This window comes from Corvus hawaiiensis, chromosome 2 (assembly GCF_020740725.1).
Source record: "Corvus hawaiiensis isolate bCorHaw1 chromosome 2, bCorHaw1.pri.cur, whole genome shotgun sequence".
NCBI classification, from domain to species: domain Eukaryota; kingdom Metazoa; phylum Chordata; class Aves; order Passeriformes; family Corvidae; genus Corvus; species Corvus hawaiiensis.
Window position 1 is genome coordinate 86,573,934 of NC_063214.1, and position 15,012 is coordinate 86,588,945.

A 15,012-nucleotide genomic window follows, 5' to 3' on the forward strand; every position below is an offset into this window, starting at 1 on the left:
GTAACATTTTTCCACAAAGTTGATGAAACTATTCATGTAAGGTTACTAGCATTAATGGGACTTGCAGGCTAGAAACTAAATGGAATTCAAACAAATAAATAAACAAATATATTCACGCTCATCCCTTAAGATCTTTAATGGCAAGTACCACATTATACAAAGCCAAATTATAAAATATTGTAACACAAGCTGGTAAAGTAGCAAGTCCTGTATTTCTCACTTCTACTGTAAGGGAAAAATGTATGTTCAGGTTCCCCTGCAATAAAACCTGCAGTAAACTCATAAATGCTTTGAAGCAGTTGCCTGAAATTACAGCTGATCTCCATCCTAGGGTTTGGGGTACCTCATTCTCCTCACCCTTCCTCACCTCCAAAGGAGCCCATCTTCTTTCAGACTACCCTGGGGCAAATGCTTGCAGTGCACTGAAAAAGGGAATGGTAAAGGTTTTATGTTGTTTTAATCACAGCGCTGGACACAACACATCAGTGGTGCCACCATTTCAAGTGTCTCAAGCAGCCATGCAAATGGGCACTGTTCTCGATGCCCTTCCTGGACCTATTCTTACTGACATCAGTTGCAAGACTTCCATCAACTTCAGTAGGGCAAAATGATGCAGTATGTTAATCTTAATAACCTACACAAGAATGATTCTGTAGCATTATTACATTTTCTCAAAATTTTTAGTGGACAGGGAATTAGGAACATGTATGAAATTTTAGCCATTTCATTTATCCATTCATCGCACTACTTTTAGCAAAAAACTAAAATACAACAAGCTCATTCTAATACATGTAAACTAAGGATGGGCTAAGAGTGCATCTGCTTCCCCCAAAGGAAATATTTTTTTGCATAGACCTGCAGGATTTGACAGTCAAATCGCACAATCACATCACAGTTCTAAAGGCACAGAGCTTCTACTGTACAGAGACACCCACAGACACCATTCGTCTCCAAACACACCAGAAAATGCCCTAGCTGGTCTCTTAGAAAGATCTGTCACGAGCTTCCTTCAACAAAAAACTCTTATGACTAGTGCTGTTGCAGAAATACAGACACTTTTTCATTCCACTCAGCTTAGAATCATCACAAGTCTAAAGGTGCCTTGCACTTGAGAGAGCACAAACCCCACAGCTAAAATGTAATATTTGGAAAAACTGTACCCCTTTCACCCTTCACGTATACAGAAGGTCGCCTGCAACCCAGCACCAAACACATCGTATTGGAGACACTCAAAGAGAAAATCTGGTTCCTTAAAAGCTGTGATGTACGAGGTTACAAATGTGACCTCAGTCTTCACAAAGAGTAAGCAAGCCAAAGGAAATGCCGCAGACTCCCCTTCAAGGCTACCCCAGTCCTCGGTTCCAGCAGAGGTAGGTTGCTTAGCAGTCCCTCTCCAGGGAATCGTGTCATCTCAGGTAGGGATCACGGCATCTTGGAGTGACCACGGACGCAGGGGCACCAAGAGCCTCCTCTCCCCAGCCCACCATGCGGAGCCAAGGCAGCGTCCTGCCTTCAGCAGCCTAGTGTGCAGCTGCCAGAAGGGTTTTGCTGTATGGCAGTGTATTATCGGATGTCATCTCCGCCTGTGAGAGGTGGTTTAGTTTTGCTGGAAAGTTGGCCTTTCCCTTGCTGCTTTGGCTCTCACTCGCAGAAAAAAGCAAAAAGCCCACTTACGTAACTAAAACTTTCAAACCAACTTGTGTATTACCCCTTCACCCCCAGTAAATCCAGAGTGCAAAAATGAACGCCTGTTTTTCCCCGTGTAAAAGTCAGGCATGTTTTTCCCTGCCTTAAAAAACTTTGGAGAGCAAACACCTATTGGTCTTTTCCTGTGCAATGGGTTTTTTGCACAAGAATGTGAAACCTGACTCAGAACATTTACTGCAAGGGTAAGGCTTGAAATGTTGAAAAGTATACAATCCAATCTTTTACTAAATCTAAGCATTTTTTCCAAAAAATACAGATATTATATTCCGTTTTCATACATGACCTCCACATAAGGCACTATTAATAGCAATTAACTTTTTGTATTATATGCAGAAAGCCATTACTGCTCTGCTTAAAGTACTTAAAGCACTAGAGAATTCTGATCCATTTACTAAATCAATTCCTGTTACCACAAAAGAACCACTAATGTGCTTCACGACAGTCTTCTAAGTAAGGAGCAAAAAAAAAAAAAAAAGGATGAATATGACCAATGTTCTATTTTAAAGTGTATTATATTAACATTTCATCAGCATTTACAGAAATATGAACCTTACAACAGTGCTGGACTTACTCAGCTTCAGCAAATAGAAAGAATCATTGCTCACTTGCTCCATGCACAAGCATGGAAACACACAGGCACATTCTCCTTTTTATTTAATTTCACTTCAGCAGAAATGTGCTTTCTGTGTAGAGTTTAAAAACTGCAAGTGGCTGCAGTGGAAAGCAGCAGCCAGTCTGTATAAATGGCTTATTCTGAGGAATTTCTGAAAGAAAAAACACTCAGTAGGTGCATTGTAATTAGCTGCTCTTTCTAGTTACCTCTTGACAAATGATGCATGCGGGTCTGGATGAGAGCCCAACTCTTGACCCATGCCACCACTACACACTTCAGTACTTCAAGCAGAAACCCCTAGCCTCAGCATTCTTTTCATTTTGCTTTTTCCAGAAACGTGGTGCTAGTAATGCACAACATGAGAATCAGAGATGATTAGCAAAGTTGGAATTCTTTCAGAAGTGCTTCATATAGCTGTGTCCTAAATATATCTGAGGAAAGTTTCCTGCCTTTGATTCCTTCCAAATATGTAGCATGTTTCAGGGCTCCATTCAAGGACAGAAGTACGTGGAAATACACAGGACAAACATTACTTCCACAATACTTAATGATACACTTTGGCAACATTTGTAAGCCAAAATGTTACAAATTTTACTTCCACAACACTTAATGATATGCTTCGGCAACATTTGTAAGCCTTTCAAACAGAAGATACTCTTGTGATCCTTACTTCAATATCGGCGATTATAAGCCGATTGAGAAATGCAACTTTTGCCACAAAAAGTACCCATAAAAATAAACATTTTTTTTGGATAGCACTTTACTGCCCCCTTTTGCACTTTAACATTAGAACAGGTTTCAATGTGAACATACATCTGAGAAACAGTGTGAAGACACGGGGTAAAACGACAGGGCATCATGGTTTAGTCACTAATACACTATCAGTCACTGCTTTAGGGACATCTTCCACTTCCCTACACTGCAAACAAATGAAACATCTAGCTTGCATTGTCCTTTATCTTCCATGGAAGAGATCAGTAATGGATGGTTTAAATTACTGTCTTCCATTGTAATCTGCATGTTTATGGGCAACTGGAAAAGAGGGGGATATTGCTCATTAACACTAGTTGTCTCTAGCATAATTTTCTAAAGCAAAGATCATCTGCAACTTGAATTCGGTTTATTCATCAGGATGACAAAGGGCTTTCCAGTCTGAGGCCATGCATATGTTAGCAATGCCTGAACTAAAAGGATGGGTGTATCCTTCAGAACAAAACTTCACAAACTGGCAGACAAGAATATTTTCATGAAAGGTGAAGACAAGAAGCCTAGACATTCAAATACCCTGCAAGCCTACAGGCATAAACCCGTTCTGCAACTCCGCACTGCAATTACAGTCAGTACAGAATCGACGTATGTCTGTGTGTGTCCACATAGATCTGCAAAAGGTAATAAATCTATAGTCTAGTGGCCAGTTATTTACAAAATACTAATTCATTATGACAGAGCCAGAGGGGGACCCATCCTGTACCAATCCTCGGCTGCCATTTGACAAAGTCCATGTGCTGCTGTGTACACTTACATTTAAACTTAATCCATTTTCCTCTGTCATCCTACAATTACAATACAAGTCACAATAATATTAAATTTCAGTGCCTACAGCATTGCACAATTGAACCATTACTGTAATGAAAACTGACTCCCTTTGATATTAACACTGGTGTTTTCTCTCATTTGCTAGCCATGAAATACAGGAAGAGACCAATGTTGTTTTAATTAAAGAATCGTTGTTGTTCAAAATATGCTACTGGGAATATTAAAGTAGTTCTTTGCTCTCATGGCAAAGATAATCAGGTATTTATATGGTTTGAATTTTGGGAAAAAAAATAAAAAAGGAAGTAAAATAATAAAAAAAAAATCTGTGCCATGAATTCAGCATAACACAAAACCCCTGCTCTACTTGACTTGTGCTCACAGAGGCTGGGTGTGCCAAACCCAAGAGATGGCACTTTATTGAAAAGATGCAGAGCAGGAGTTAGCATGGAACAGAAAGTCAAACCAAACCATGTGTGTGTCTTACACAACTCACTAAAGCCTTTGCTTTTAGAAAGCTAACAGAGAGCAGCTGGCATTTGCCAAAGAACTACTTTTTGAAAAGTGCAAACCAGATTGTTCTACTGCTATGCTATTCTGTGCTCTTCTCTACCATTCCTTTTAGAAAAACAAATGTCTTATGTCAGCCACAATATAAGGATGCCAACCAAAGTTTGCAGTCTTCCTTCTCTAAACTACAGTTTGCTCACACCTGTACAGTCTTGTTTCAAAGACATGCTCCAAGCAAAGTCTATAAAAGAGGGAGGGGACTGTCTTGTTAGTTGATGAGACATTAATAATCGGTGATTATATCTCCAATTCTAAGACAAAATTTCATCTGCTTTGCAGTTGCTAGAAAATATATTATTGCATACCATTTGCCTGCATAAGTAAACACTGGAAGTAGAACAAATTGTTAACTCACAACTTTCAGGAAAAGTTATGCCAAATCAGTAACAGAATTGTACAACAAACCTATTTTGGCAAATCATTTTTATGCCAAGGAGAAAATGACCTTGAGCAAAAATCCAAATGGGAGATCTACAATCAATCTGCACTTGCTTCTTACATGAAACCCAAGATTCAGCCACTCACAAGCACAGAGATCCTGTGTTCTTACACGAAGTACCAACTTTTCCAAGGTTTGACTGACGTGCAGTAGCAGAATAAAACCAGGTGGCCACAGCCACCTTCATGGCAGTAGTAATATCTGACTTATGAAGAAACAGCTTTTGGCCCACTACAAGGTCTGAGCCTCTGAAATGAAGCTAAACTGACACTGGAGTAGTTTAAAAACTTCTGTAATCTTCCAAAAGGGTATTTGACACAACTGGGACCCCTGCCCCAGATGGAAGAGTCCATTGGAGGAGTTCAGCAGAAAGCTGGGGACAACAGGAGATCCTGCCACTCAGTTTTAACCCATTGCCCTGCACTCATGAGACCCTGACATTTGGTTCAGCCTCTACTGCAGGGAGGCTCAGCCAGTGCACCCCTCATAAACCAGGCCCTCTCTTGCGGGGTGAAACCTGGGCTCTTGGGAACAGCCGGGTCACATCCAGTGATCAGTTGTCAGCAGAAATGTGCTGCTGGAATTACACCAGACTAAGCTAAAAAAAGCACCAAAAAATCAGTTGAAGCAGAGCTACCTGTGCAGCCAGACTCCAGAGGCACAGCTGATGGATCTGCTTGAGGTCCCAGCTGGCACAAGGGATACACTGACTATCGGCAAGCTATACATCTCTTTCCAAATGCAGACAGGGCTGTAGCTTCTGACATTATTTTCTGATTTAAAAAAACACAACGAAGCCTTGGAGAGACCTGTATTTGTCCAACCCCAAAAAACCTCTTCACACTGGCCTTGCTTCAAGACAGCTCATGCTTAATTTGTCCTGCTTCAGCAGAAATATTCAGCATTCAGCACATGCTCGACATGAGCTTTTCTGAATAAGGATAGTTTCCCAAGTCACACTGTAGGAGCACAGTGCAGTCCTGCTTGCCCTGGTGTCACACATTGATCCACAGAACGGAAGACTACAATAAGCTATAAATTTAAGATTTGGCTTTTGGTTTTCTTCAAGAGGTGCCTGAAAACTGTCTGATAGAAAGAATGATTATCACTAAAAATCACCTTTTAAGTATTTTTCAGGCAGTGAAGTAATCAGTCTGCCAATGTGACTTTCCCTGTTCAGCTAATCTATATAGCTCAGCCATACCCTGGAAAAAGAAACCTCCCAAAAACCTGAAGGTCAAGTGTTGTGCAGTGATTAAGCTATACTGCTTCTGAACTAAACTGAAATTAATTAAACATGAAGAAAGCAACTCAAGTGTGGACAGAGAATGCTACGGGACTGCAAATCCTCAAAAGGAGTCAAGATGTTCCCAACTCCAAATTTACACTTTTATCCAGTCAGGTATAGAAACCAACTGCTGCTCAGGCAGTAGGTAAGCAGATGGCAAGCACCAAGCAAAAATGAAACTGCGAAACGATGCACCACTCGAGGAGTCAGAAGAAGCGCAGTTATGTGTGCTTCCACCAGTGCTTGCTGCATAGGTTCCTTAAACAAACTGCTTCAAACTTGCAGAACATCAAAAGCCAGATGGGTCTTCCTGAATGAATCCGCAGGCAAGGAGCCAGGATTCCCGTTTGCTGCAGAAATAGGCCTGGGCTTGATTTGAGTCTTCTTAACTCTGACAGGCTGGAGTCTGGCAGAACTCCCAATCCAAAATAAACAGCATTCAAGTGAGACTGGGCTTTAACTAACAATAATAATAATGATAATAAAATTTCAAATCACTCTTATTAGCTTTAAAACGCATTTCCCTTTACAGTGCAGTGTTCACCTTTCCCACTGCTGTTCTCTGGTTTGGGTATCTAAATAAATGCCCTATTCAAACAAAAAGTAAGAAAACAGTGAGAAGCAATTGGCAGTATCACAAATTTTTCAGCCTAACATTATCATTTCACCATCGAGCCTATCCTGCTGTGTAAAACAAGCCAAATAATTTCTTGTTTTCCGTTGACATGTGTAAAACTTGACTTTTCTTTAAAGAGTACAAAGCTCTGATTGTACCAAATAAAGTTTTGTAAATCCTATTTTAGCCATCACCCATGAGACATTTTAAAAGAACACTATAGGTAGGAAACCCATCTTATAGTTATGTATGTGTCATACATGAGGAATGATTCACCTAGCAACACAGTCCTCTACCAGCCTTTATCTTTTTTGGCTTGGAACTTATGTTTAAAACCAGAAGAAAGCATAGACTATTACATCAAAGTCTAAATCAGCTGCATTATAATTATCATGCTGATACCGCAATAAACACTGGGTGTTGGCTGGCCAGGATTGCCAAAAAAGATAGAGGTCCTGCCCTTATTTGCTGTCTTTGACAATGTATATAATCACATCAAAGGAAAGTTCTTTGCATCACAGCTAACAGAAAAAAAAAAAATATCTGTATGTTCTCTTTCCTAGAGTAAAACAATAGATTTTTTTCATTACAAGAAAATTTCAATTTTGCCTATAATGAAAAATAATTATAATGTAAAGCCCTTGAAGGCTTGCAGGACTTGCAGTACTCACTGAAACCACTGGAGGTATTTTCATGAAGTTGAACAGAAGCTAGATAGGCTAAGATTAAACCTGAATTTACAAGGACAAAAATGGTAACAACAACAAAAAAAAACCAACCCAGATAATTCAAAATGACACTGAAGACACTGCAAGTTGAGGAAATTTCTGTGTGCACATTTTATCGTTTTGGGTCTCAAGATCTATCTGGGGGTGAAGGAGCAATGCAAAATTGTTTTTTGTTCTGCCATTTTATTTTCATACTTGGCTTCCAGAAACATACTGAGCTCAGTGTACACGTTTTCTCAAAGCCTGTCCACTCTTCAGTGTTCGGGAGTGTTTTTCCCATTTAGGGAACAGGAGTGCAAACTGCAAAATCTCTGTTTTAAAATACACCTTCGAGTTTGTATCAGTGAAAACTCCTTAAGGAGGGGGGAACCTGGCGGGGAAAGACTCTGGACGCAGGAAGAGCTGGGGTGCACTGTCCAGGATGCTCTCCATAGATGATTCCCCATTTCTACCTGTGCCCTGCCAAACCTGTCCGGCCTTATCTGTGACATTTTCTGAAATGTGACATGACAGGCAGGTTCGAAAGCTAAACGTCGGATAATGGTGGGCAAACAAAGGACATCGGTTTTTGCATTATTTCTTTAATTACTTTAACCCTTGTTCGAACAGAAAGCATAAGGCCAGAGTAATTCAGCTTCCCCCTTTGTCATTTGCCTGCCATAAATATGCACCAGTCTGCATTTGAAAAGCTGAAGGAGGCCGCAAGCTTGCTGGACATTTATCATGCTCTGTTCCCTGTTAACAAGCAAATACTTTAGTTGAATGGCCCATTAGCAATCATTGTCAAATGCAGAATGCAAGGTGCTTGGATGTGACCGGCCTGTAAATTAGATGAGGTTGCCCCTGCGCTTTGGAGAATTTCAGCAAATGAATTGGACCTTTTGCTAGAGATTTGTGAAGGTTAAATTTCAAGACCGGAAACCCATCTGAGCACTTCAGGCCCTGTATATTCTGCCAATCTGTCCGGCTCCCTATATGCATTTATTTTTCATTTGTTAAATCACATCAGCATCAGCAGCTTGACAGTTTGGGGTCTGGAGTTCCCTTTTCAGTCAGAATTCTGAAGATTTCCAGCATACTATGGGATAGGGTAAGAATGATAAATTCAAGCATGTAATTAACATCTTTATATAAAAAAAACCCCTGGAATAATCAAACAAACAAATAAACAAAACACCCAATCCACTTTAAAAGTGTCCAACCACTGCCAAACAAACAGCATGAATTCCATTTTGCCGAGCTCATCCCAGGCTCATTCCCACTGAAGAAAGACACAACTGTTATTGCAGGCTTCGGTGTTTTTCCCCCTTGTGTCTAGACTGCGCTTAACAAATGCAGAGTGCTTTCTTCTCCCCTTTTCGCAGACAAATGAACAGGCAATAAAGTAGATATTTCTCATTTGAATCGTACCCCTGATTTGCAATGTAATACTGACTTTAAGTTGTGGGCGTTCAGGGTTGTCAGTTGGGTAGAAAAGCAAGTATTAACTATTTAAAGGCTCCTTAAGAGAAAAAGCAAGGAAAACCACATCCAAGTAGCTGCACTAAAAGAGGTATTTACTACCTTTACAGCTGCGGATCACTTAAAATAAGTGATGAAACAATAGCTATATTGTCTGCCGGCTGAACTCAAGGGGCTAACAGCAAACTCATCCCAGTGATTGTAAGTTGGCCGGGGAGGAGGAGGGGAATGGGGGGGAGACAGATGCTTATCTCATTCATTTCTAGATTTCAGCCAGCCTTTTGGAAATAAACACCACCTAGAGACTGAGCCAGAGCCATTCGGTTATCTGCAGCTTGACTGGTAAATAAGAATGGATGCTGGTTTGTTTGTGGTTGTTCGGGTTTTGTTGGGTTTTTTTGTTGTTGTTGTTTTTTGGGGGTTTTTTGGTTTTTTTCTTCTTTTATATTTTTGCAGGATAGGAAACACAAGAGATGCTGAAGTATCACCTGGCTGAGGCACAGACAATGCAGCATGTTTATCTTTGCTGCTCCCATGGAGTGTGAGATGGAGACCACAAACTAAAACACAGCTGAAATCAAAAGGTCTCTGTTTTCCTTCCAGATAACCCCAGTCCTACCTATCCCCTCTGTTCTCTGTGCCTTGCCAGCATGCTCCTGCCCGAAGCCCAAATAGATTAAGGCAACAAACCCCAAGCGCAGCCAATTCTTCAGAAAGGCTGCTGCTAGGGCAGGAGTTAAAAAGGAAAATCTTCCACACCTCACAATTGCAGCCATCTCGAGTTTTAATCAGCCCCCATCTTGGCAAAAAGCAGTAAATGAAATCTATCTTTACCATATTATACACCACCAATGAGCAAGAACTGAGCCGCTTTTCTTCACCGCTCCAACCACCCCAAGCCACAAGTAGGCCTTTCATAGTTCCTAATCCCGGCCCCCAAGTTTTGTGCAGTTCTCACATAATACCTTACAGCCCGGAGCAAGGCCCTTAGTTTATAACACCCCTTTCAGAGACGTGTCATTTCTAACATCAAGCTAATCTATATGTTGCCATGGCATCACCCTTTATCTGCCTTTACATCTTATGAACTGCATGGATTTACCACATTATTTTTATCTGAAAGACAGAAAATGGTGGTTTTATTGCCATACAATCAGATTACTGCTGCTAGTTTCTCTATGCCTTTTTACCATACTTCAATCAAAAGGGATCAGTTTCTTTATACTCTGCCCTTGATTTACATTACATCTGTAAAGACCTAGTCTGGGTTGTAATCCCCTTATTAACTATGACCAGGGTTGATTTGCCTAAAAATAAAAGCAAATTGTGTCAGACCTTTTCACTTTGTTTTTGATTCGGAACTACAAAATGGATTACTAAAGAAATCTTCAGAGTTCACACGGCTGGTATAGTACTGAATTTAAAATGAGAATTAAACAAGTTAAACATGGGAGCTGTGTCAACGGTTTACATTTTCCATCATGGGAGAAAGGCTGAACTGCATTTGTCTTTGTGTTCTCTGGCTTTAAGGAGACAATGAAGCCACAGGAGTTTTTTCCAAGCTCTTCTAACACTGTCCATTTGCCATCCTCCCTTCCTCTGCTTTTCCATGCAATTCCTCCACAAACTCTTCTCCCTTGCTGCTCCCTTCCCTAACCCCCCCCAAAAAACCTCCCCTCCCTCAAGACAACAGTGTCTTAGTTAAAAGTCTACATTCTGTGGCACTGAGTATTTTAATCAAAATATTTCAAGCAGTTTAACATTCCTATGTAAGTTTTCACAACGCCTCACAAAGAATGAGCTCATAAGCAAATCCATGTAGATGTATGATAAATGACCAGAAAAACAGGTTTCTTTATGTCAGCAGCCAAGGCAGACATTAGGCACACATGAATAACATTTTAATCACTATTTTTTTTCTCAGAAGAACACTTTCTTCTCATTTGCAACAAGCAATTTCAAGTACTGCAGGTTTGCACGGTGCATGAAGACTAGATCATAAAGGAAAAAAAGGTCCCCAAAGGAAGCCTGCCTGTGGCTGCTGCACAGGGCTGAAAGGCCTGTCCTTGCCAGCGTGTCAGAGCAGTCACCTCAGCTCCTCCACTCCTGATTTCCCATGCCAGGAACCTTGACCGAATTTGAGAGGATCCAGAGTGTCACACCTCAAGCAATGTGATCTCCTTATAATAAAAGAGGGAAGAGAAAAAAAGGAAAAAAAAAGAAAAGAAAGGAGAGGGAGGCATTCTGTGTGTGGGAAGAGGGAGAACTTAAGTGATTTTAGCATGACTTTTAGTCACTGCCTTTCTAAAGGCAATTACTTCATTAAACAAAGTGAAATAACGTAACACAGCTTACAGATAACATGCTTTAAGATAATTGCTATAAATAATATAGCAATTATACTCTACATATAAAAAGGATGGGGAAAATAACAAGAAATTGGCCTTCAGTTTATTCTGAATTCATTTTCCTAATTCACTTGTGCTTCAGAGACCTGGCTACAAATGCTAGAGCTATCAAATGGACTGACTGGAAGCCACCACTTGCTCCATGTATTAGCACGCCAAGTGTCAACAGCTATGTTTTGGGTACAATTTAGGAGCATGTGTTTAAACCATTTTAACCTTCCACTCCTGCTTCTTCAGCTTGAAGCTGTAATTGCTTAGGCTAGAAAGTGTAGTCCCACAGCACAGGACTCCCAAATAAATTCTTGTCTAGCTGAGAGGCTCCCAAACATGTTGTGAGATATCGTTTTAGCAAGCTCTTTGTGCTCTGGCTGGCTTGCCCGTCCTGTGAAACAAGGGCTGTCCATTACCTACAGTTTATCATCCTGACAAAATGTGAGGAATGTGGATGTGAAAGCACTAACAATTCCACCCCTGGTGCTTTCTCCTTTTTTTCCTCTCTGTATTAAAACAGACAAGATTAACCCAAATGCAAACTGCAGAGCATAGTTCAAGGGGCTATTCAATCGGTAGTGAATGTGCATTTGTTTACCTACAAAAATAAGAATTTCAGACACAATGAGAAGCAGACTAGTCTGTATGCTACTGAATAGAACATTTAACAGGGTCATCAATTGTAGTTTATTTTATCAGTTTCTGACATGTTAGCATTCATTCAGAGGCGGGCTGTGAAATATCCCATATATAACTGGTTATCAGAGGGAGAGAAAAACAGCTATATAATCTAACTTAATCAGTGTCAAAGGCACCACTTATGCGGATAACCTTCCACATGTCACTAAGGAGAACTGCCTTGCTTCCCAGCCTATAGCACACAGGGAAATAGTGACACTTAGACATAAGCGATGCTTTTTTGAATGAGATTTCCCTACTGCTTCATCAAAAGGCACCCCATAACATTACGTGTGGTCCTGCATGTCAAAGGCAGTGCTGAGCCCTTGTGAGGTGAAACTGAGGTAATCCATGCTATCTGCATACATTGTTTGTCTTGGCAGAAACAACACAGGCAGAAAGTCTCCCGTTAAAAAGTGTCAACAGGAGTTAGACCTAGTGTAATTTTTCCTCTGTTTTCAAGATCAGGTGACCTAAAGTTCTTCAGATGATAAGTCTGTAAGGTCTACCTAGACCATCTGCAACAATGACGTTTAGCCTCCCAAGCAATAAAGTCACAGGCATAATTATTTTATGGAGGTCACTTCAATCTCGTGATTTGGTCAAGGCAATAAAGCAGATCTCTAAAGAGGCAGGGGGGAAACAGGGGAGAGAGCTGTGTGTTCAAGTAGCTACCGCGTGCTCTCCATCCCAGCCACCTGCTAAAAATTATAACCTCTAGACTTCAGTGCAAAACCAATTCAGTTTATATGTTCACCTTAACCTAAAATTTATTATTTCGTACTTTATATTAACCTAACAACTTCTCCCACCATTTAATTGCCTACCAGTTCAGCAGATTTATGTGTTGAGACTTTCAACAGAGTTAAATGCACAGATTCCCTGAATAAATTAACCAGCACGAAAGACAGTTATTATTTCAAACCTAGAAAGGAGCTTTATTATTATACCATGCCAAGATCTATTCAACAGCTTTACTTCCCAAGCTAACATTCAGCTTGAATTCAGAGTGAGGACAACCTTATCTAAGGAGAAATTATTCAGGATCCTTCAGGCAAACAAGTGTGAGAAGAATTAGTAAGAAATCCTGCTCTGAGAAGTGGAGCAGCCTCACCAGCAGCAGTATGAGGAATGCATTTGCAAGCCTCCTCAAACTCCAGGCCTCCAAGAGGCCTATAAATCACTAGCCCCAGCAATTGAAAAGACTAATTTTAATAGTGTACTTCTTCACTGTGGTGATTAAGCCTCAATGAATCACTCAAGAAAATTCAATTACATCAGCAACACAACCTATTTTTAAGCGCGCATTTAAGTTGAAAAAGTAATTAGATATTATCATTAGATCTACCATTAACAACATTCAAACCTTTTTTGTAATCAAACAGTTTAGAGTTAACTAAATGGAAACACAAATCGTGTTTGACAAAAGAAGCATATCCCCAGGCTCTGTGAGATGGGCTGAATTCAGCTGCTCGGATCCTTTCGTTTCACTGATGGCTAATAAAAGCGATCAAGGTAAGCTAAAAAAAAAAGCGAAAGCAGGTTGGGGCTGGCAGAGGAGAGCCCCGAGCAGCCGGCTCTTCTGCTTTGGAAGAGTGACCTCTGTAGGCATACACTCAGCGAGGGCTGGGATGCAAAAGCATTCCCCTCCCTCCTAGGCCGAGCCAAGGCTGTTTTCCACCAGCACAGCAGGCCCACTCCTGCAATGCAACCCCAGCTCTCAGCCTTTGCCTTTCGAGAGCCTAAACAGCCTTATAAAGCCCGCTTTATAACCGGCCAGGCCGCTTTATCCTCTGATGTGATGCCGTGCCTTTCTTAAGCCAAAGAAAGGCTTTAACCATGCAGCATCATGGAAGTGATGAGCCAGTGACTAGAGATAAAGTTAATTTTTACAGGCTTCCCACCTGGTGCATATACAAAATAAGCATTTGTGAATCAGTATTACAAATAAAGACTCGAAACTGAGCCACCCACAGTGCTCCTGCCGGTTTCTTTTTTTTTTTTTTTAGATTCTTTTTCTTTAACAAAGATCAAGAAACTTCTCAGTAAAGAGAAGCAGAGCAAGTATTAAAAAATAATACAGGCAGAAATCTGTGGTGATTTTTTTTTTCCTTCAGTGAAAACAACAGTAGATAATGATGAATGTAAGGCAAGGCTACTTGGTAAACTCGAGGTGGTACTCCTAATTCAAACTTTAAAATCTTCCTCAAACTCCCAGAGATCCTGCCACCTGCGCAGGATTAATCCCTGATCCAGGAAATACTCCATTCATACTTGTCTCATCACCACCTAACATTTCCTCTACAAACTCCCCCGGGAAAAGAAAACATGTACTTACTGGACTTAATGGGAAATTCTAAATTCAATTAACACATTCCATATGGTTTGATTTTATATATATACACATATAACTGAAGATAAAGCATGCATACAAAAAAAAATTTCAATCCACTTCTGCTTTAAAATTCCCTTAACTCACTAGAGATTACTTCTTCCTATCGTGATTTTTGTTCTTCAGACTAGTAATTCTAATCACAAAGGTTCAGAGGATCTCACAAGTGAACAAAGCCAACTTCCATTTTGTATGTCAAAAATCCAAGGAGACAAAAGAGAAGTATAAGTAGCTTTACACCACTGCCTCAGACTTTTCTTTAGAAGGACAGCTCACTTTTCAAAAAGTTCCTCTTTCTAATAGCAATAATTTTGTATGTTTCAGTAAAGAGGATGGTTTTTTGTGTTTGGTGTTTTTTTTTTTTTTTTTTTTTTTTTTTAGATAACACATCTATTTTAAGAGTGAGCTTTAAAAGTGAGGTCCTGGGAACGCATGTACATTTTTGCCTGGGTTTGTTAATGAAGAATGACACTAAATTGTTGTGTGATGGGTAATGCTTAGTTCATTACTCACTGACATGTGCCTTGATACCATCAACTCCTCAACCAAATTTAGCCCTGTTATAAGCAGATGTAACTTCGCTGGAGT

General features: G+C 40.3%; 1 protein-coding gene across 1 annotated transcript in view; it reads right to left on the reverse strand.

The window, feature by feature from the left end:
• EFNB2 (ephrin B2) overlaps positions 1-15,012 on the reverse strand; it is a 45,681-nt gene that overhangs the window by 29,015 nt on the left and 1,654 nt on the right. The window lies entirely within an intron of this gene.